General features: G+C 48.9%; 1 protein-coding gene across 1 annotated transcript in view; it reads right to left on the bottom strand.

Moving 5' to 3' along the window:
* Pik3c2b (phosphatidylinositol-4-phosphate 3-kinase catalytic subunit type 2 beta) overlaps window positions 1-17,065 on the bottom strand; it is a 60,675-nt gene extending 43,610 nt beyond the window's left edge. Inside the window, exon 1 of the mRNA XM_029475574.1 lies at window positions 16,654-17,065. The gene's annotated coding sequence lies outside the window, so the exon portion shown is untranslated. The remainder of the gene's footprint in view (window positions 1-16,653) is intronic.
* Window positions 17,066-20,282: the final 3,217 nt, after the last annotated feature.

The raw sequence follows: 20,282 nt of genomic DNA, 5'->3' as shown, positions 1-20,282 counted from the left end.
ATGGTTGTGAGCCACCATGTGGTTGCTGGGATTTGAACTCTGGACCTTCGGAAGAGCAGTCGGGTGCTCTTACCCACTGAGCCATCTCACCAGCCCCAAGGCCCTGTCTTAAACAAATCGAAAAGTGATCCATCTACATATGTATCATCTAGTGCAACTTAGCAATGAAAATGAATGAATTATTGACAAATGTAGACTCGTGGATGAGTCCCAGATTAACTCTGTTGAACAGAACCTGCCAGACAGGAGTCCGGGTCTGTCTCCCGGCATTTACAGGAAATTTCTGCAAATGCAAATAGAAAAACAGATGGGATCTTATCTGCGGAAGAGAGGGAAGGAGTACCAAAGCCAGACCGGAGCTTTTGGGAGCAATGAATATGCTCATTATCTTTTTTTGGCTTTTCTCTCCAGCCCTCCCTTTCTGCAGAGATCACAACTATGGCCCATGCACGCCAGGCTAGCACTTTACCACTGAGCCATGCCTGCAGCCCATTCATTATCTGGCCGGTCGTCGGTGATATCATCCGTGTGTTCATATGCCAAACTTATCATGTTGTACACTTTAAATATATGCTGTTTATGGCATGTCAATTAAACCCCAGCAAAATATAAATGTACAACATAGCTCTACCTAGCAGACTTTATAATTACTCAAAGTTCAACGACAGGTGAGACAGGTGAGAATCTGCCAAAATATTGATGATCCCTTGGCCCTAAGGAAGCCAGATAGGAACCTCAGGCCAGTTGTCTTTAGATGCAAGAGCCTGCCACTCATTCCGGGGTTGGTGTCTTCTGCTTCTGAAGTCACAACAAGAGCTGAGATGGGCCAGGCGTGATGGCGCACACCTTTAATCCCAGCACTCGGGAGGCAGAGGCAGGAGGATTTCTGAGTTCGAGGCCAGCCTGGTCTACAGAGTGAGTTCCAACCAGCCAGGGCTACACAGAGAAACCCTGTCTTGAACCCCCCACCCCCCCCCAAAAAAAAAGAAAGGAAAGAAAGAAAAGAGCTGAGACAAGGTTGGTCTGTCGCGTGGCTCTCAAGCTGTACCTTAGAAGGACAGGAACTGTTCAAAGCTCCATGCCCACAGGCTCTCAAAAGGTTCTGAGTTCATTGGTCTGTGGTAGGGTAATGGTATTTAATAAAAATAAATAAAAGAGTTTCCTAGGAGATCCTAGGGCCTGTATGTCTGTGGTTGGGGGTTTGGAGCAGTCGCTTCATCCTGGAAGCTCACGATTACACAGAAGTATCAGTATCATCAGATAGTATTTGTTCTACAGGGCAGCCTCACACTGGGGTAACAAACTCACGTGGCATGTTTATTCCTCATGACCATAAAGTGGAAAACAGCAATAAAGTAGTTCAGATAGCACTTGTGTGTCTTTGTTTAGTTTTTGTTGACTCTTGTGTCTCTACAACTCAGGCAGGTGAACTGTGTAGCTGAAAATGACCTTCAACTCCTGGGTTTCCTGCCTTTACCTCCCAAGTGCTGGAATTACAGGTGTGTGCCACTACACCAAGGTGAGTCTAGTTATGTGTGTATGGGGTGTGTGTATGTGTATTTGTGGGTGGTATACGTATATGAGAGTATAAGTGGTGTGTGTGGTGTGTGTGTGGGGGTTGTTGGGGAACATGTGTGCATGGGATATATGTATGGTATATTTGTAGTGAGTGTGGTGTATTTGTGGTATCTGTGGTGTGGGGTCTGTTGTGGAGGATGGGAAGAGTGTATGTGTATGTAGTGTGGTGTGAGTGTGGTATACATGTGTGAGTGTGTAATGTGTGTGTGTGTGTTGTATCGTGTTTGTGTGTGTGTATGGAAGGATAGAAGATAGGACTTTGGGTTCTACCATCAAGCCACATCCCCAGCCCTATCAGACTCTTGAGTGGCAAGTTCCACTCAATTCAAAATAGGAGACAGGTCCTCCCTCAGCGGAGGTGCCCTCCCAGGACCCTGGCAAAGTTGGCCAGAGTCGTGGCTGTATGTAAGGTGTGATTACTACCGCTCTCAAAGTCCCCAAAGATCAAGGCATCTGTCTGCTCATTTCTTCACTTGCTGATCTTTCACCCTTCCGTAGCTCTTCAAAGGTTACTTCTGGGGTTGCAGAGACTGCTCAGCATTTAAGAGCACTGACTGCTCTTCCAGAGGTTCTGAGTTCAATTCTCAGCAACCACATGGTGGCTTACATACAATCATCTGTAATGGGATTCGAAGCCCTCTTCTTGTGCTTCCTGTAAACAGTTATAAGAGTGTATTCATATAAATAAAAATAAGTATTTTTTTCTTTAAAAAAAAAAGGTTACTTTTGACCCACTTGGGGGATGTGGATGGACTCTGAAGGAGTCTTGCTATTTGAAATTAAAAGGAGTCAGAAGAACAAGACAAGATAGCCAGGCTTAGTTATCCAAAAGTGGTAAAACGGTCCCAGAAAAGAGTACCCTATTGTTTTTACAGGGCACTAGAAGAGTGTTCAACATAGGGCTAAATGGAGCTGTCACACTACAGAGCTATACCCCAGCCCACCTTAAGACTTTTAATCCAGAAGGTGAGTCTATTTCAGCTCTGCCTGAGCTGGGACAAGCAGAGCATTAATGCTTGCCTTAGCTAGGCACCATTGTGAAGTGGAAAACTAAGGCCATGGGCAATCATCTCCCAGCTTCCTGCCTCTTCCCACACTATGCTATTCGCACTTGCAGGAAGCCCAACTTTCTTCCATCTGGTTTCCTACTGCCACAACTGGCTTCCTCTTGTGCCCCACCCACTTGGTCCTCTGCAGGATAATGTTCCTTGGGTTTCGTGAGCTTCCCCCACCCCCCTTCTAGCTGAGACCTTTTCTCAGCTGGGTTTCACACAGGCATATAAACAATGCCTCTCCCAACTTAAAGCCAAAACCTACAGCCTGAGTTCCCTTGGCTTTAGGTTCTCAGCTCTTCCCTCCATTCTCAGCTCAGATGCAAGAAAGAATGGACAGCACCTAACGCTCCCTCCCATGTTCTCTCTGTTGGGCTCCCACTAAAGCCACTCCCCAAATACCTTGGCAGCCCAATACAGAGGTCTCATGCTGCCAGATGTCACTTGTTCTGGTTCATTTAGTTCCGTGTTCTCTCTCTCTCTCTCTCTCTCTCTCTCTCTCTCTCTCTCTCTCTCTCTCTCTCTCTCGTTCTCTCATTCTCTTCTTCTCCTATCCTCTGCTTCCCGTCCTGTGACACTATTTCTATTTATTTCCTTACTTACTTATTTCTTATTGTATGTGTTTGGCATGTGTGAGTACACACCTGTGGGCGCACACACATGCATGTGCCACAGTCCATGTGTGGCAGTTAGAAAACAACTTTTAGGGGTTTGTTCTCTCCTTCCACCTTTGTGTGAGGTCCAGGAATCAAACTCAGGTCAGCAGCCTTGCAGAGCGAGGACTGTTCTGGCTGAGCCATCAAACACCAACCGGTGCGGACTCAAACCTCCATCCTCAGCCTGCTGCTCATGCCCCTGTCCTCCACTTACAGCCTCATCCACTCCTGTTCCTGTCCACACCACTCTCACGCTGATAATTCCAGATGTGGATTCCTCCTTCATGTCATGTGATCACCCATACCTCAAAACCCAAAGGGCCAAACCCAAACCCCCAGCTCCTTTCTTCTCTACTCCCATCCCAGACACCGCCCCCCCCCCAATGGCACTACCGAATCCCAGGCTAGACGCCCGCCCCTCCAGTCATTCTGAAAGCCCTCCTTTTTCATCTGCAGTCCCATCACAGGCTGTGACTCTGTTTACATCCTCCTGTCCTAACTGCCACAGTCCTGGTTCCAGCCCTGTTCTTCTTTCTCCTGAGCTACTACAACAGACTCCTCAGTCCTGCCTGCTACAGTCACTTCCTCTTCAAGGTTTGGGGGGTTCTTTCTAAAGTGTGGATTGGATCCTTTCACTCCCTGCTTAGAACCCTCAATGGCTCTCTATTGGCCTCAGTAATAAGACCTTTCTCGCTCTTTTCCCTGTCACCCCTACGTGCATCCCTGTGCATTTAATACCTCTTGACTTGATGTAAGCACGTGCTTTGGGGCATAGCTTTCCCAATCCAGTTCCCTCCTGTGACTCTTCTCTGAGATTACGTTCAAGAGCTTTCTCCAAAGCCTCAAACTGGACCCCACATCCCTTATACAAATCTTTTTTTTTTTTTTGGTTTTTCGAGACAGGGTTTCTCTGTTCAGTCCTGGCTGTCCTGGAAATCTCTCTGTAGACAAGACTGGCCTCGAACTCAGAAATCCACCTGCCTCTGCCCTCCCAAGTGCTGGTATTATAGGAGTGCACCACCACTGCCCGGCTCCCTTATACAAATCTTTAAAATGGTCTTAAAATATTGTATTCCGGGACTGGAGAGATGGTTCAGGGGCTGAAGGCATTGGCTGCTCTTCTAGAAGACCTGAGCTCCAATTCCAGCACCCACCCACATGACGGATCACAATTGTCTGTAACTCTAGATCAGATAGCGTCCAACATCCTTTTCTGGTCTCCGGGGCACATGGTGCATAGGCATACATGCAAGTAAAACACTAATATACAAAATTTTAATTAAAATACTATATCCAGAATTAAATCTAACTAGAAAAGCTAGTTTTAAACATTGTGCCAGGCATAGTGGCATACATCTGTGATCCCAGGACTCAAGAGATGCAGGCTGGAGGATCAAGAGTTCAAAACCAGTCTCAGTTATATTATATGTTTGAGGCCAGCCTGAACTACATGAGACCATGTCTCAAAATTAACTAAATGAACAAGTAAAGATTTAAAAAATTACAAGTTACTCGCTCTAACCTCAATCTCTAAATTAACATACTTCTGCAGAGAATGGCTGTGAATCAGAATATAAGGACAGACATGTCTAGTAGTGAGGATTTTATAGACACGGTGATATGTGACCGGAACACAGATGGTATCCTTGAATAGGGTCTTTCCAACACAGAATGGGGCTGGAATAGGCACTGATAGGGCAGGGAAATGCACAGATGAACAAAAAGACTATACAAAGTGCCCTCTACTTGTGGTTCTGGCTGTAGGCAAAGGTATCACTAGGCTGTCAGCCATGGAAGTCTGGAGACAGCATCCCTGCCACCTCCAAGGGGAAGCAAGGCTCAGAGAGGAAAAGGGAATGTCAGGTCATACTGAAATAGTGGGACCAACTATTCTAGTAACTAGAGCCTCATGTTCCCTGTGTCTCCTATGTCCAATGGAGTTTCTTCCCTACCAGCCTCTGCCGGGCAGACACACTGGAAATTGTTCTGGTCCACTGATTGTAAAGGGTACTAGGAATTCTTTTAAAAAGCAAACAGAAGCCTTGAGTGTGTGGCTGAGTAGCGGAGGACTTGCCCAGCGTATAGGAAGATTTGCATTTGATCCCCAGCACTGGACAGGAAAGGGCAAAGAGCAAGGTGCCAGTTAGGTCTCAGAAGAGAGGGAAAGCACTGACAGCCAGGTTTCCCTCCCTGTCTTCAGACACAAATCTGTGTTCTTTTTCTGCTTAAGCATTTCAAAGTACTGCTATCAATACGTCAGCTTGGATCTCCTAAGTAGTAGAGCAATGTATGTAAATACAATGCTCTTAGCACACCCACAAAATGTCACACTCACAGGACAACATAGCCTCCTACATAGTCCAATAGTCCACATTCGAATGCCTATAATTGTCATCTGGAAAGCGTTTCCAACATATAAAAACTCCTGGCCGCTTGCCTGAAGTCATGACTCAGTAGGGTGAGTCCCTGAACTGCACGTATTTCACTAGCGATCAAAGGGTACAGCTGGCTTGGCACCACAGGTGAGGGGTTCTTTGGAAGACTAAAGCTGAGTAAAAGACAACTTCCCCCAAAGACAGGGCAGTCAGATGGGGAAGGAAAAGAACGTGCCTGTGATCACATAGATCGGTGCCAGGGTCTGAGCAGTACCAGGCAACACACTCAGGTTATGCAGAGGCCCACAAATGACTAGGGACAGGCAGAAGGGCAATGGAGCCAGGACAGAACCACACAATGGTTCAGAGTCAGGGAGCAGGGAGAAAGCAGGCCCTCCCTCCTGTGAGCCTGTGCCAGAGAGGGAGGCCCCAGGCACCACACAGCCAGCAGGCACAGGAGCTTCCAGCCACCCCTCTGTAGTTCAGAGCTGCTCAAGAGCCAAAGGACCTAAGGGTTCTGGGTTGTTTCCTCTTCAAATTCCACAGCACAGAACGGACCCCAGTAGTGCTGAGAATTGTCAACTATAAGGGGCATCCAGGTAACTGGCATGTAATTCCAGGAAGCGTTCATTCTGGCAAAGGTGGTAAACATGTAAATAATTCAATCCCTTCTTGGGGCATGGAGCAGGGAGGCACCTCACATCCTGAGCTACCTCACAGGGCAAGAGCACAGAGCTCTCAAAGGAGATGGTAAAAGTATGGAGGGGCTCGGGGTCACACAGCCTTGAGCACCCCCACTTTTAGTAGCTTTTACTCAGGGGAGAGAACTACACTGTCTTAGGCAGTGCCTCCCTTAGGATACAAGCCAGCCAGGGGTCGGAGGACATGGATTTTTGTTGTTTGTTTGCTCAATTGCTTCTTTTTTCTCTTCTCTTCCTCTCTCTCTCTCTCTCTCTCTCTCTCTCTCTCTTCCTCTCTGCCCCCACCCCCACTCCCGCCCTCTCTCTTCCTCTTTCTCTTGAGAAAAGGTCTTCCCAAATAACACTGGCTGGCCTGGAACTTGCTATGTATACCAAGCTGGCTTCAAATTCACATCCACCAGTCTCTGCCATCCAAGTGTTGGGATAAAAGATGTGTGTTACCACGCCTTGAGTTGGTTTCGTTTGGTTTTGAGACAGGGCTCCATGAAGCTCAGGCTGGCCTTTAACTTACTATGTAGCCAAGGCTGGTTTTGAACCCTTGATCCATCAAATGTTGAGCTTACAGGTAAGGCCCAGCACATGTGGCTTGCCATAAGGATTTAATTCCTTTGGTCCATTTTTCCCTCCAAGGAAGACCTCTGGTTCTACCCATCAACAATACCCACAGAGAATCACACTGGCTTTACAGTTAGGAGCCCAGGTCCCACACCTCACACCACACACCTGCTGCCCTGCTCTTCCCTTTCCTCTCCAACTCCAACAAGAATACGGAACATCACTAAATCCCTGGGTCTCCTGCCAAGAACCCAACTCCTCCCCCCAGCAAGATCAGAAGGGTTCAATCTCGGCTTCGTTTGTATTTAAGCCTGTGCTGGCTAGTTTTTGACACAGGCTATCTGAGAAAATTCATTTGTGAGATCAGGCTTCAGGCAAGTCTAATGAACTAATGGCTGATGGGGGAGGGCCCAGCTTAATGTGGGTGATGCCCAAACCTGGGCTGGCGCTCCTGGGTTCTATAAGACAGGCTGAGCAAACCCTGGAGAGCAAGCCAATGAGCAGCACTGATTTCTTTCAGTGATGGACTGATATCTGGAAGTGGAAGCAGGACCAACCTTTTTCTCCCTAAGTTGCTTTTGGTCCTAATGTTCCGTCATAGCGATGGTAACCCTAGCTTAGACACGTCCACACTCCATGGCATGCACCAAGGTCATTCTCTTCGCTGTCCTATATTCTCTCTCTGCAGTGTTCGTTTAACCCTTGCTATGTGGTTGTGTGTCATTTCCCTTTCGAGTGGTCCTTTCAGCCAAATTAAAAACCACCCTGCTACTGTGCTCTTCTTCCCGCAAGCAGATACCCAGACTCTGGGCCCAGGAGCCCCTTGGAGTGAGACTCGGATCGATCAGGTACATAGAGCAAAGAAAGCCAGTTGGTGGGCTGGAGAGATGGCTCAGCGGTTAAGAGCACTGACTGTTCTTCCAGAGTTCAAATCCCAGCAACCACATGGTGGCTCACAACCATCTCATAATGAGATCTGATGCCCTCTTCTGGTATGTCTGAAGATGGGTACAGTGTACTTGCATATAATAATAAATAAGTCTTTGGGCTGGAGTGAGCAGGGCTAGAGCTAGCGGGATAGTTCAAGTCCCAACAACCACATGATGGCTTACAACCATCTGTACAGCTAGTGTACTCATAATACATAAAATAAATAAATCTTTTTTTTTTTTTAAAGAAAGTCAGTAGGCATCCTCCAGTAGTAGTCCTATCTGTAGGAAGGGCAGGGGTGACTGCCCGTAACTCTGAATGTGGGAAGCGACGAGCTGTGTGGGCAGTGGGCTGCCAGTAGCTGTCTGCCATTGGCTTGGCCCTATAAGTTAAGGAGAAAAAGGCTGTGGGGCCAAGCCACCATCCCTGAGAACCAAAAGAGGGATTAAACAGCCCAGACGCCATGCCAGAAGACAGCTTCTTTCTCTCCTGGGTAGGAAGCGTTATCCCACGTGTCCCCAGGCCCTGCTCACTGTCCTCCCTGGGCAACATTCCTAAGTCAGCATTGTAGCCATGTGCTTACACAGTGGCACTCTCCGCATCAGTCCCTGGTAGACGGCAGTCATTCCCAAGCAACCAACACTGTAAGAATCCCAGAAACCTTCCTGAAACCTTTCATCCCCCACACACCTTTCCTACACATATTCTTTGTATCTCCTCCTACCCCACGCTCACCCCACACCTTCCCCCATGACACTCTATACTCATCCTGCCTCACAATCCCTGCACCCCACACCTCTCAATCACTCTGCATCTCCCCAATCCTCCAACACCCCCACTTTCAGAATCTACAGCTGCACACACATACCCATCGCCCTTCCTCCCCCAGCAGCCTCCTAAGAGGGGAAAAAAGAGATGGCTCAGACTCTGAGGTTACATTCTTAGTGTCACTGGCAAAGACATCTGAGAAAAGTAGGTTAACTCTGAAAAAAAAAAAAAAAAAGATAAATAGCCACCTCAGATTCAGGGGCAGCAGGCATGGCCCTTCCCATGCAGTTTCTGGCTTCTCTGCGCCCCGGCTCTGGCCTATAGGTGGAGCACCCAGGGAAACAGACTTCCAGGAAAGTACAGACCCCAGAGAGCCTGTCCCCAGAGGATTCCAGGACCTCTTGTGAGTGCCAGAAATGGCTAGTTATTTATTTCCTGGTCCAGGAAGACCGAAGGAAACCACAGCATCAACACAGACAAGGAGAACAACAGACGTGAGAAAAGAAGGTCAACCAGCTTGCATCTGTCACTTAGAAGAAGAAAAAAGTCTATTAAAACGGAATACCATGAGCCGGGCGTGGTGGTGCACGCCTTTAATCACAGCACTAGGGAGGCAGAGGCAGGCGGATTTCTGAGTTTGAGGCCAGCCTGGTCTACAGAGTGAGTTCCAGGACAGCCACGACTACACAGAGAAACCCTGTCTCGAAAAACCAAAAAAAAAAAACAACGGAATACCACGGAGCTGAGCGGTGGTGGCACACGTCTTTAATACCAGCACTTGGGAGGCAAGAGACAGGCAGATTTCTGAGTTCCAGGCCAGCCTGGTCTACAAAGTGAGTTCCAGGACAGCCAGGGCTATACAGAGAAACCCTGTCTCGAAACCAAAAACCAAAAAACAAAACAACAACAACAACAAAATAGACACTAATTCACACAAGGGTGTTAGAGGCCAAGGTGTGACTCCTTCTATTCCCACTTACCACTCAAAGGCCTTAGAGGCTCCCCCAGTTCCTTCTTCCAGTCTTCCTGCTCTCAATGTCCTTATGCTCTGTAGGTATATATGCCATGCATACTTGCTCAGTGAGCCCGAGACCACTGAACAGAATCCCCACCTTGACCAGGTGTTCAAGAGACTGTTTAAGTCTCTGCAGTAAAGTCATATAGAATTTCAAAGAAGACAGTGATGGGCGTGGGAGGGAGGTGTCAAGCAGTTTGGTGCTACTTCATAGGGCTGAGGCTTGACACCTTCCTCCCATCTGCTATCCCCCAATTTGCATAAGGTCCCCAGGGAGAAAGAGCCTAAATCTGCACTCAGTAAAAGGGCCACTCAGCCGAAGGGGGGGGTCCACTTGGCTGGGGGGGGGGTCCACTTGGCTCAGCAGAGCATACTCACAAGCACCTTCTTAATGGGACCCTCATACAGGGTCCCCAGAGAAGCAGCAGGCACAGGACTTTCTCAGCGGGATCTGCTGAGCTAATATAGCTTGCAGCTTGGGTGCAGGTACCCAGGGTGTGAGTGAAGGCCAGGCACACCGGAGCAAGGAACTCGACAGAGCCAGGGAAATACCTCCATGACATACAAGTGCCAGTGTGTTTTGCCAGCACCTGAGAGAGGGGTCCAGAGCCGTGGAAGAAAGAAGGAAACTGGTCTTTTACTCCTCTGGGATTTTATGCTGGGTGTTGTCTTATTGATCCCTTAAATGTGGATATTATTAGACTTATTTTACGGGTGAGGAAACTATAAAACAGGAGAGGGATTAAGCAGCCCGCCCAAGGGCACACAACCAGGAAACGACAGGATCAAGAATTCAAATGAAACTCGTGTGAACCCAAAATTTACCATCCTCCCCTCTTCTCCAACTGACAGGAGAAGCCCAGGCTCACACAGAAACCCAGGTTCATTGCATTGGACCAAATGCTCACACTGATGTTGGCAGTCATTCTGGAACACCCTCCCACCACGCTCTCCCTTTACCCCCCCTAGAATACTTCACTTGGCCAGGTGACTCAAAAAAGGGCCTAACCAGGCATGCTGGCACACACTTGTAAATCTCAGCACTGGAGAAGGAGAGGCAGGAGTACGAGGAGTTCACGGCCAGCCTGCACTCTCTGTAAGACCATCTCTCAAAACCCAACCAACCAGCCAAAAAGAACAAGCATCCTATGTTCAACTTTCAGATCCCTTCCCACAAAGCAAATGAACCAGTGCAGGGCAAGGTGGTGCAGGCCTGCAGCCCCAGCGCTTGCTTAGGAGCTCAGGGCGAGAGGGTTGCGAGTTCTGGGGCAGCCTTAGTCACATAGTGAGTTCAAGATGTCTGGTATATGAGACCCTGTCACAAACAAACTAGCTAGCTAGCTAACTAACTAACTAACCAACTAAAGAAAACAGGGGACTGGAGAGATAGTCTCTTCCAGCACCCACAGCTAACACCTGCTTGTAACTCTAGCTTGGGGGCTCCAGAGCCTCCTTCTGGCCTCCACTGGCATCTGCACACATGTGCACATATATATAAATGCAGAAACAGACAAATCGGTTTTTTTTTAATTAAAAAAATTGTCTCTCCCCTTATTTATCAGGTACTCAAGGGTTTCCATTTAGAGTCCTAGCCCAGTTCTTTCATGTCCCTCTAAGCCTTGACATTTGGCAGGCAGTGGTGGCTCTCGCCTTTAATCCCAGCACTTGGGAGGCAGAGGCAGATGGATTGCTGAGTTTGAGGCCAGTGTGGTGGGAGTGAGTTCCAGGACAGTCAGGGCTACACAGAGAAACTCTGTCTCTAGGGAAAAAAAAAAAAAAAGCCCTGACATTTACTAAGCATTTCTAGGCCTCTAGGTTTTCTTAAGTGCTGCCACTCAGGTGGCTCCTCCACTCCTCCAGCACCCAATCCCCCTCTACGAAGGAGCCTGGACTCAGTTTCCCTGCTATTCGTCTCTTTGGAGCATCTCCAAAATCTTTATATTAACTTACACACTTATATGTGGTACCACACTAGTGGTTAAAATAAAGCAACTTTTACTCATGCCGGTATTTACAGCTAAAAAGCATTTTCATGGATACCAGTCCACTAATACGTGTTTTGTGTGAAACAGGGTTTTACACTATAGCCTAGGCTAGCCTGGAAATCACTATGTATCTCAAACTATCCTTGAATGTGAGGTAATCCTCCTGCTTCAGTCTCCCAAGCACTATGGTTAAAGACATAAACCAGCGCTGGAGAGATGGCTCAGTAGATAACAGCATTGGCTGCTCTTATAGAGGACCCAGGTTCAATTCCCAGCACCTATGGTGACAGCTTGTAACTACCTATAACTCTAGTTCCAAGAGATCTGATGTCTTCATCTGACCTCCACAGGCACCTGGCACACACTTACACACACACACACACACACACACACACACACAAAGACAGACAGACATGAGGCAGCATACCTGACTCCTCCTGACTTGAGTATGTCAATCTTGCTAAGTCTGGTCTTTTTCCTATAAAAGGGAAACAGTTTCATTTCCAGTCCCCTCAGCCATTTCCTCTGAGGTTGTGGAACAAGGGGGAGGGTCCCGAGATGATGGTGTGAACATTACAAATAGAAAGACTTGGTGGTGTCATTTATCACGTGCTCCCACTTTTCTGTGAACTTGAACTTTTGCCTGAGGGCATTTTTTTCTCCTTCTTTCTGGGTTCAAAGTACAGCTGCTAAGAATCCTCGAGCAGGTGTGGTGGCACAGGCCTTGAATCCCAGCACTCTGGAGGCAGAGGAAGAAGGGTGGATCAAGGCCAGGCTAGGTTACATAGTAAGTTTGAGGTCAGCCTGGACTAGTGAATCCCTGTCTCAAACAAAGAAAAGCAAAGAAAAAAAAGTAGCCTGTGGGGAGAGCAATGCGTAGTGTCTGTGACTGGGGCTGAGAAGACCCAGGAAAGGAAGTGCTTTTGAATTGTTTGGAAGAAGGTATAGTGTGTGTGTGTGTGTGTGTGTGTGTGTGTGTGTGTGTGTGCATGAACAAGAGTGGGGTGGGGTGGGGATGCTATAGGTACTGCGAGGTGATGTATTTCCAAAGAGGCAAGTGAGTGATGACTTCTCATTGAAATTCGATACTATGTGAGGCATCCTCTAGGGGGTTCTCAGGACAGAGGAATAGTGGCAAGAATTCTAAGTCTGCTTAACCAGGGTGAGTAAAGGCTATTCCCTAGGTTCTGAGGGGAATTTCCCAACAAGGAAGCCAGCGACAAACAGGGCTGGCTGAAGTGCAAGCTGAAGGAGCAGAAGAGCAGGTTCTGTTCTGAGCCCCGGAACCAGCATCAAGTTCTGGTGCTGCTGGCAAAGCTGTGACCTTGAAGCCATTTATTTCTCCAGGAGGTCATCTGCAAGGAGGTCAGCCTCAGCTCTGACACTTTGTATGATCATGAGAGATAAGAACCATCCCCTCGGCCTGCGGTGGAGGCGCACGCCTTTAGTCCCAGCACTTGGGAGGCAGAGGCAGGCGGATCTCTGAGTTCCAGGCCAGTCTGGTCTACAGAGTGAGTTCCAGGACAGCCAGGGCTACACAGAGAAACCCTGTCTCCAACAAACCAAACCAAACCAAACCAAACCCCCAAAGAATCATCCCCTCACATTTATTTTACAAAACCAGACACCAGGGGCTCAATTAGGGGTGGGGGGAATCCCTTCTTGCAGTGCTATCCTGAGGGCTGTCTGGACAGAGGTCTCAGGTAAAAGCTGATGATTCTCTAGTGCTGGGCACTGGAAGCAGAAACAGCAGGATCTCCAGGAGGGGCTTTGGTTTACTCCTGGGCAAAGAGACCCAGTCTTAAACAAGGTGAGAGGCAAGGACTGATACCTAAAGGTTGTCCTCTGACCTCCACATGCATGCCATGGTATAATTACAACCATGCCCCCACACACATGAATGAACACATGCACACCAAACGAACCCAATACAAATATACTAAAACTTTGGTTCTCAACCTAGAATCACAAACCCTTTGGTGACCCTTTTACAAGGGCAGAATATCAGATATCCTGCATATCAAATATTCATATTACAATTCGTAACAGTAACAAAGTTACAGTTACGAAGTAATAATGAAATAATTTGATGGCAGGTGTCCCTAGAACATGAGGAACTAAAACAATGAAGCTGTCCTCATTTTTCCCAGAGCCTCCTAAGCCCAAATCTACTACCAGAGTTGCCCAGACAACAAAATGCTTTGATCTGGTTATCCTGACAGGGAAAGCAAGTGACATGGGAGGCCAGGACTTCTCACATTCGCTCTTCCACTTCCTAACAACAGGGGATTAAGAGGCGCTCAGTAGTGCCAGGCTGAGTGTGTGAAGCATCTTCCGGGGGCCTGTCCTTGAGAAGTTTCTCATGTAAGGTGGGATCCAGTCTGATGCCATCTTTTGGGGATTTAGGGAATCTATAACAGCTATATTCTGTATCTCTGCTGCTTGCCTGTTCTCTATCTCTGGAAGTGATGCTGAGCTATGAGCATAGGGTCTGCAGGGAGCTTGCCTGCTTCAAATCCCACCTCTGTCATCTACCCACTGGCTGACACCAGGACGTGTGAGCTATCGTGTTTTTTTGCCAGGTCAGCACTGCCCTATCTGCAGGCAGTAGGCAGCCTTTGGAAAGTCTTTTCTCCCAAATCCCCTACAACTACTGAATAGTCTCTCTCTCCCAGCTCCCATCTGTCAGCTCTATTTAAAGAGGAACACACAAGGAATAGTATTTATATTATCACACCATGCTTCCCTCACTCAAAGAAGGGAAGGTTCTGGGATGTTCCCTACTCCACATTCCCCTCAGCCTACCCCAGCTACACCCTCACTGGCCTTCCTCTCTTAGCATGGATGCTCTAGTTAATATTTGTGGGGTGCTCTGCAGTTTTCTAACCGTCTTTGCACACATAATTGCATTTGGGTAATGTATTTAAAACAATCCTCTGAAGCCAGGCGTTGGTGGCACACGCCTTTAATCCTAGCACTTGGGAGGCAGAGGCAGGCAGAGTTTGAGGCTAGCCTGGTCTACAGAGTGAGCTCCAGGACAGCCAGGGCTACACAGAGAAACCCTGTCTCGAAAAACAAAAACAAAACCAAAAACAAAACACCAATCTTCTGAGCTAGGATACTTTCCCTCCCATTTTACAGATATGAAAATGAAATGAGATTCACGCTCACAGGTCTGGAACCTAAGTCTCGCCAGGACTCACTCAAAGCCGCACCTCACGTTCATCTTGCTACTACTCCACATGGTGTGGACTAAGCGTACATCCTGGAGGTGACTGAAGTTTGTGATTAGCTACACCATCCCCAAAGAAACAGAGACTCCTTCATTTTTCTCTCCAATGCTCCCTACAGCCCACACAACACCTGTAAAATACTGGGGCAGGGCACCACAAAGGTTGCAAGTTGTGGAGCCTCTGTTAGGTCATGGCAAAAAAAAAAAATTCGCTCCAGACCAACAGGCAAAGCCAAAGGAGTACCCCAGAAAAATGAAAATTCGTAGAGCCCAAAATAAACTAATTGTCCTTCCCTTACCCAGTGCTCCAGTGGAAAGGAAAATGGATAGGCTTGCCTTCTGGCCAGGCCTGGGAGCTTGATCAGATTCAGACAGACACACCCATGCACTCAGCAGTAAGCTCTGAGCTACAAGAGCCAAACCTTGGGCCTCCCAAAAGCCAAAGGAGAAGCAGCCCCAGTCTGGGTCCAGGGCTCTGGTTCAAAGCCACCGTCTCCTCAGACACTGCAGGCTGTCAGGCAGGGCTATAAAATGTGCCTCAACTGAATTTTTCCACGGACACAGCCCCGAATGGGGCTGCCAGGCTCTGGAGGAGCGTCAGGCTCGCTGACTGCACTCCAGGAGCTGCAGCTGGAAAGAGGGAGACTATTTGTGTGTCAGGGTTGCCATTTCTCTCCTGAATCTCTTTCCAAGGCCTAGTGGGAGCAAATCGAGTAAGTTTTCATTCAGGGCTGGTTTGGGGCTGGAATTCAGTGCAAATTGCTTACATCTGCTTGGCCATGTCCCAGATAAGCAGGTAGTTTAGAGAAAGGAGGGGCTATATCAGCCCACGTCTGTAGCCCAGGTAGCTTGCTGCCGCTAAGGAATCAAAAGGCCTGCTAGGGTCCATCAGTCCAGGCTGCAGAATTCTCTGACCAAGTTGAATAAAAACACCAGGGCAACCAGAGACAATAGGGCTTTCACCCTAAATATGACTGGTGGGCTGGGACTGGGAAACCACAAAGATACCTAAAGGGAGGTGAGATGTAGGGCCTGGTTAGCCTGCAGGAGCAAGAGCGATGGCAGAGTCCAGGCACTTCAACCTCTGCACAACAAGGGTGTATGCACTAACCTCATACATTTGGTAACCTCTTTCCACACCCCAGAAGCCTGCCAAGCCCCTGGACTCTTCACCCCACCCACCCCTTGGCAGCTTTGCTGGGGCTTCCAGCTTCTATCATCGCACCAAAGCTGCAGCTGTGTAAAACTGAAAAATGAGGGGCAAGTACTGCCCAGGAGAGGAACACTTTCCCGGAGGGCCGGGGACTCCGGCCTGAAGGTCCTAGTCTCTCCTGCAAGCTTTCAGTCTTCTGCTTTTGCAGTATCCTTATAAGGCCAACCCTACCCTCCGCCTGGCCGAAAATGTATACAGTCCCGAGGTTGGACGCCGACTTCTCACTCCCACTGCACAGGAAGGCACCACTCCCACCACCCCCCACTCCAGGACAGGTTTTGCTCTTAAACAAACTAATAAACAAATCGACTCCAAATCGACTCCCTGGTCCCAGCTCGTCTTGCAGCTGCACCCGGGAAGTGTGTTACCGGAGGAGGAGGCGGGTGCTAGCCCGCCGAGGCCGCGAGTCGCGGGCGAGCCGTGGGGCGGGGGCGAGCAACCTGCCGTGCTCGGAGGACCCGGTTGGGCTCTCGGCCCTGCCATTGTTGGCCCCGGCGCTGGCGCTTCGGGGCGGGAGCTCTGCCCACGTCGCCCCGACTAAGAGGGCGCTCCGCAGCCCCGGGGTCGTCCTCCCCGCCGCGTGCTCTTCCTACCTGCGCTGGCCGCGGGTTCTGCCGCGACACCCTGACTGTCGTGGCTGGGTGTCTAGGGCTCCGCCGACCCGGCTCGCTCGGAAGCTCCAGGCGGCTCCAGCCCCCGCGTGATGTTCAGTGTCGCCTGCTCCCTTCGCCCGCACCGCGCGGGCACTGGGATCCCCGCAGCAGGAGACAGACGGGCAAGCGACGGGCGTGGGGGCCGGGCCCGGGCCCGGTGCTGTCTGCCGGGAGCGTGCACGAGCTCGCAGTCAGGCAGCCCCGGGTGAGACAATAGCGCGAACGGCGAGCGAGCGGGGAGAAGCCATCTCCCGGACAGCCGGCGCACTGCACGGCGCGCGAGGCTCACCGGCTCCTGCCAGGACCGCGGCCCAGGCCGCCGGCAACAGCCGCAACGCTGAATCGCCTAGTCGCGGGAGCCAGAGGGCGGGGCGGCGGGAACACGGGCCCCCTCCCTTCTTCCTCTCCCCCTCCCCTCCCCCTCCCGCCTCCGCACCGTGTGCGGCGTCCTGAGCAGACCCCGGGGGCCAGCAGTCCCACTTCCCGCTGGCAGATTGTCGTCGTTTTCCAGGCTGGAACCCCTTGCTCTGGGTCAGGTGAAACAAGCCAGATCACCTTATTGGAAGTGAAACGGGCTGGACGTTCAGTTATCCGTTCGAAATTTTCCTCTCATAATTATGCATGATAGGGATGCGCTAAAGAACTACCACCTTCGTGGGGAAGGTGCAGGTGGGGAGGCTGTGTTGGCATTTTTCTCTCCCGTTTGCTCAAGGGCGGGTCTTCCAACCTGAGTTGGGAGGAGAAGTAGAGGAGCCTCCAACCCTATTAAGGAAGGAAGCAAACTTTGAAACTGTGTTATTTTCTCCGGGCACCTCCCTTAAAGCACCTGTGTCAAGCATTTTCCTAACGGCTCTACCCAGTACTGGCCAGCTCCGTCTGCATAATAACTAGGGTCTCGGATCTCCAAGTACACTTTCTTCAACCAGGAACTTGTTCTTTGCTATCTTCCTTTCTTACCAGTCACATTGGGATTCAGCCTTCCTCCTCAGTACCCCCTCAAGCCTTGGTGGGAGGGTGGGAGAAGGTGTCTCAGCTCCCATGCCCTCTGCTCTCTAGCTAAGGCTCCTATGGAAACATCTGTTAAGCATCTCTTGCCTTGCCCCAAGGAAATATTTAAGATACTACCATTTCAGTCTATCAAAGTCAGAAAGGTCTTTATAAAGCACATGGGGCCTTTGATCCCGCCCCCTTATTTGCATGAAACTCTGTAAGAAATCTGAGCAGTTTTCCAGGAGACAAGGGCTAAAGCCTTCCTAGGTTGGTAGAGGTAGAAACTGGGGAGAGCTCACAAAGAGGAGAGCTGTCTAGTAGAATGAGAATTTGAACAACTAGAGGAAGTCCTATGGTGGAGAAAAGCAGTACATAAGCCAGGTCTGGGGGTGCAAACCCTCAATCCAGCACCTGGGAGGCAGAAGCACCCCAACGGGTGTGGTGTGTAACTCCAGGAGAGCTGCTGCTTTCTCCTGGCCTCTGCAGGCATCCATATGCATGTGCACACCCCCACAAGCATATACAGAATCTAAAAATAAACTCGATCTTAACCCCCACCCCAAAAAATCGAGTTCACAATTCTAAAGTATTTGAGGGAGAATATAGTTTTGTTTTCATTGAGGATGAAATGGAACGGATGGATAGAAACCTCGTGGGCATCACTAGGTGAGTGAAGAGGAAAAAAGCCTGTGAGAGCTAAATCAGGTTCCGGTGGCTTGATGAGTGAAAGACTCGTTCTAGAAGCTTAACAACTAGAGGAGGAATACAAAGGAGCATGAAGGACCAAGTATGGCAGTGTTGTTTGGCACAGGTTTTCCCATGTAGCTGAGGCTGCCATTTGAACTTGCTATGTAGCCCAGGCTGGCTTCAAATTCATGATTGTACTGCCCCTGTCTCCTAAGTGCTGAGCCAACACCCTTGGCTTGGTTTTCTTTTAAGACAAGAAAGAAACGTGTTCCTATGCTGAGACGTAAGACCAGGGAGCAAAGGGGCGAAAATGCAAACAGTCCCAAAGAGGAAGGGAGATGGCCCAAAGCATGCGGGACAAAGTTGCCTGGAGAGACTCACAGGCAGATGGATTTGGAGAGCAGTAAGTCTTGAAGCTATACCCTGAAGAAAAAATAGTTGCTACTTGATCGTCTTTGAGAATTCTGCTGAGACAAAAAGAGTAAAAATAGTATAGAAAGCTGATTGTGGTGGCACACACCTTTCATCCCAGCACTTGAGAGACAGAGGCAGGCAGATTTCTGAGTTCGAGGCCAGCCTGGTCTACAGAGTGAGTTCTAGGACAGCCAGGGCTACACAGAGAAACCCTGCCTTGAAAAACAATAGATAGGATTGAAGATGTAAGAAAAGTGGTTAGGTTTTAAATGACCATAGAAAGAAACGAGGGAGTACATAGCTCAGTTTACACAAGGCCCTGGCTTAAGCCCCCAAGACCAAGAGAGAACTAGGGATGGAGGCCCACGGCTGCTTACAGCTAAGCATAGAGGCCACAGCTAGTGCTGGGTATTTTGTAGGATGATGCAGATACTATTTGAATGTTTTCATCTGTGGCACTTAGACACCCGGATGTATAACACTGAGTCAGAGTTGCAGGTCTTCAGGACAGGTTCAGCGGAAGAATAAAGAAGAGGGCTTTTGCCGGGCGGTGGTGGCGCACGCCTTTAATCCCAGCACTTGTGAGGCAGAGGCAGGCGGATTTCTGAGTTTGAGGCCAGCCTGGTCTACAGAGTGAGTTCCAGGATAGCCAGGGCTGTACAGAGAAACCCTGTCTGGGGGGTGGGGGAGAAGGGGTGGGAGGGTTCTTAGAGCTGGAGAGATGGCTCAGAGGTTAAGAGCATTGACTACTCTTCCAGAGGTCCTGAGTTCAATTCCCAGCAACCACATGGTGGCTCACAACCATCTGTAAAGTGATCCGATGTCTTCTTTTGGTGTCTGAAGAGAGAGACAGTGTATTCACATAAAGTAAATAAATAAATCTTTAAAAAAAAATCTCTGAGTTCCAGGCTAGCCTGGTCTACAGAGTGAGTTCCAGGACAGCCAAGGCTACACAGAGAAATCCTGTCTTAAAAAAACAGAAGGAAGAGGAAGAAGAGGAGGAAGAGGAGGAGGAGGAAGAAGAAGAAGAAGAAGAAGAAAGTTCTTAGCAGAAGGTTCCTAAATCTAAGAAAAGAATTTTAAACTTTTTAAATTCTTCTTCTTCTTCTCCTTCTTCTTCTTCTTCTTCTTCTTCTTCTTCTTCTTCTTCTTCTTCTTCTTCTTCTTCTTCTTCTTCTTCATCATCATTATTTTGAAACAGAATCTTTCACTATGTAATCCTGACTGGTCTGAAACTTGTTAGTAAACCAGGCATTTCTTGGGGTAGAGATCCTGGAAGGGGATTAATAGGCATGCGTCATCACAACCAGCCCTTACTGTCGTTTTGAAACTTCTGTATATTCATGAAGCCTACAATAGTGCCCTGGCATATAGTATGTGCTCAAAAAAATAATACTAAGATAAAATGAAATGATCAGATGGCTTCCAGTAACTTCAAATTTAAACTTCTGAAGAGGGCTGGTGAGATGGCTCAGTGG

This window comes from Mus caroli, chromosome 1, assembly GCF_900094665.2.
Source record: "Mus caroli chromosome 1, CAROLI_EIJ_v1.1, whole genome shotgun sequence".
Lineage (NCBI taxonomy): Eukaryota > Metazoa > Chordata > Mammalia > Rodentia > Muridae > Mus > Mus caroli.
The sequence above is the reverse complement of the archived record's forward strand: the minus strand, read 5'-3'. Positions and strand labels throughout refer to the sequence as shown.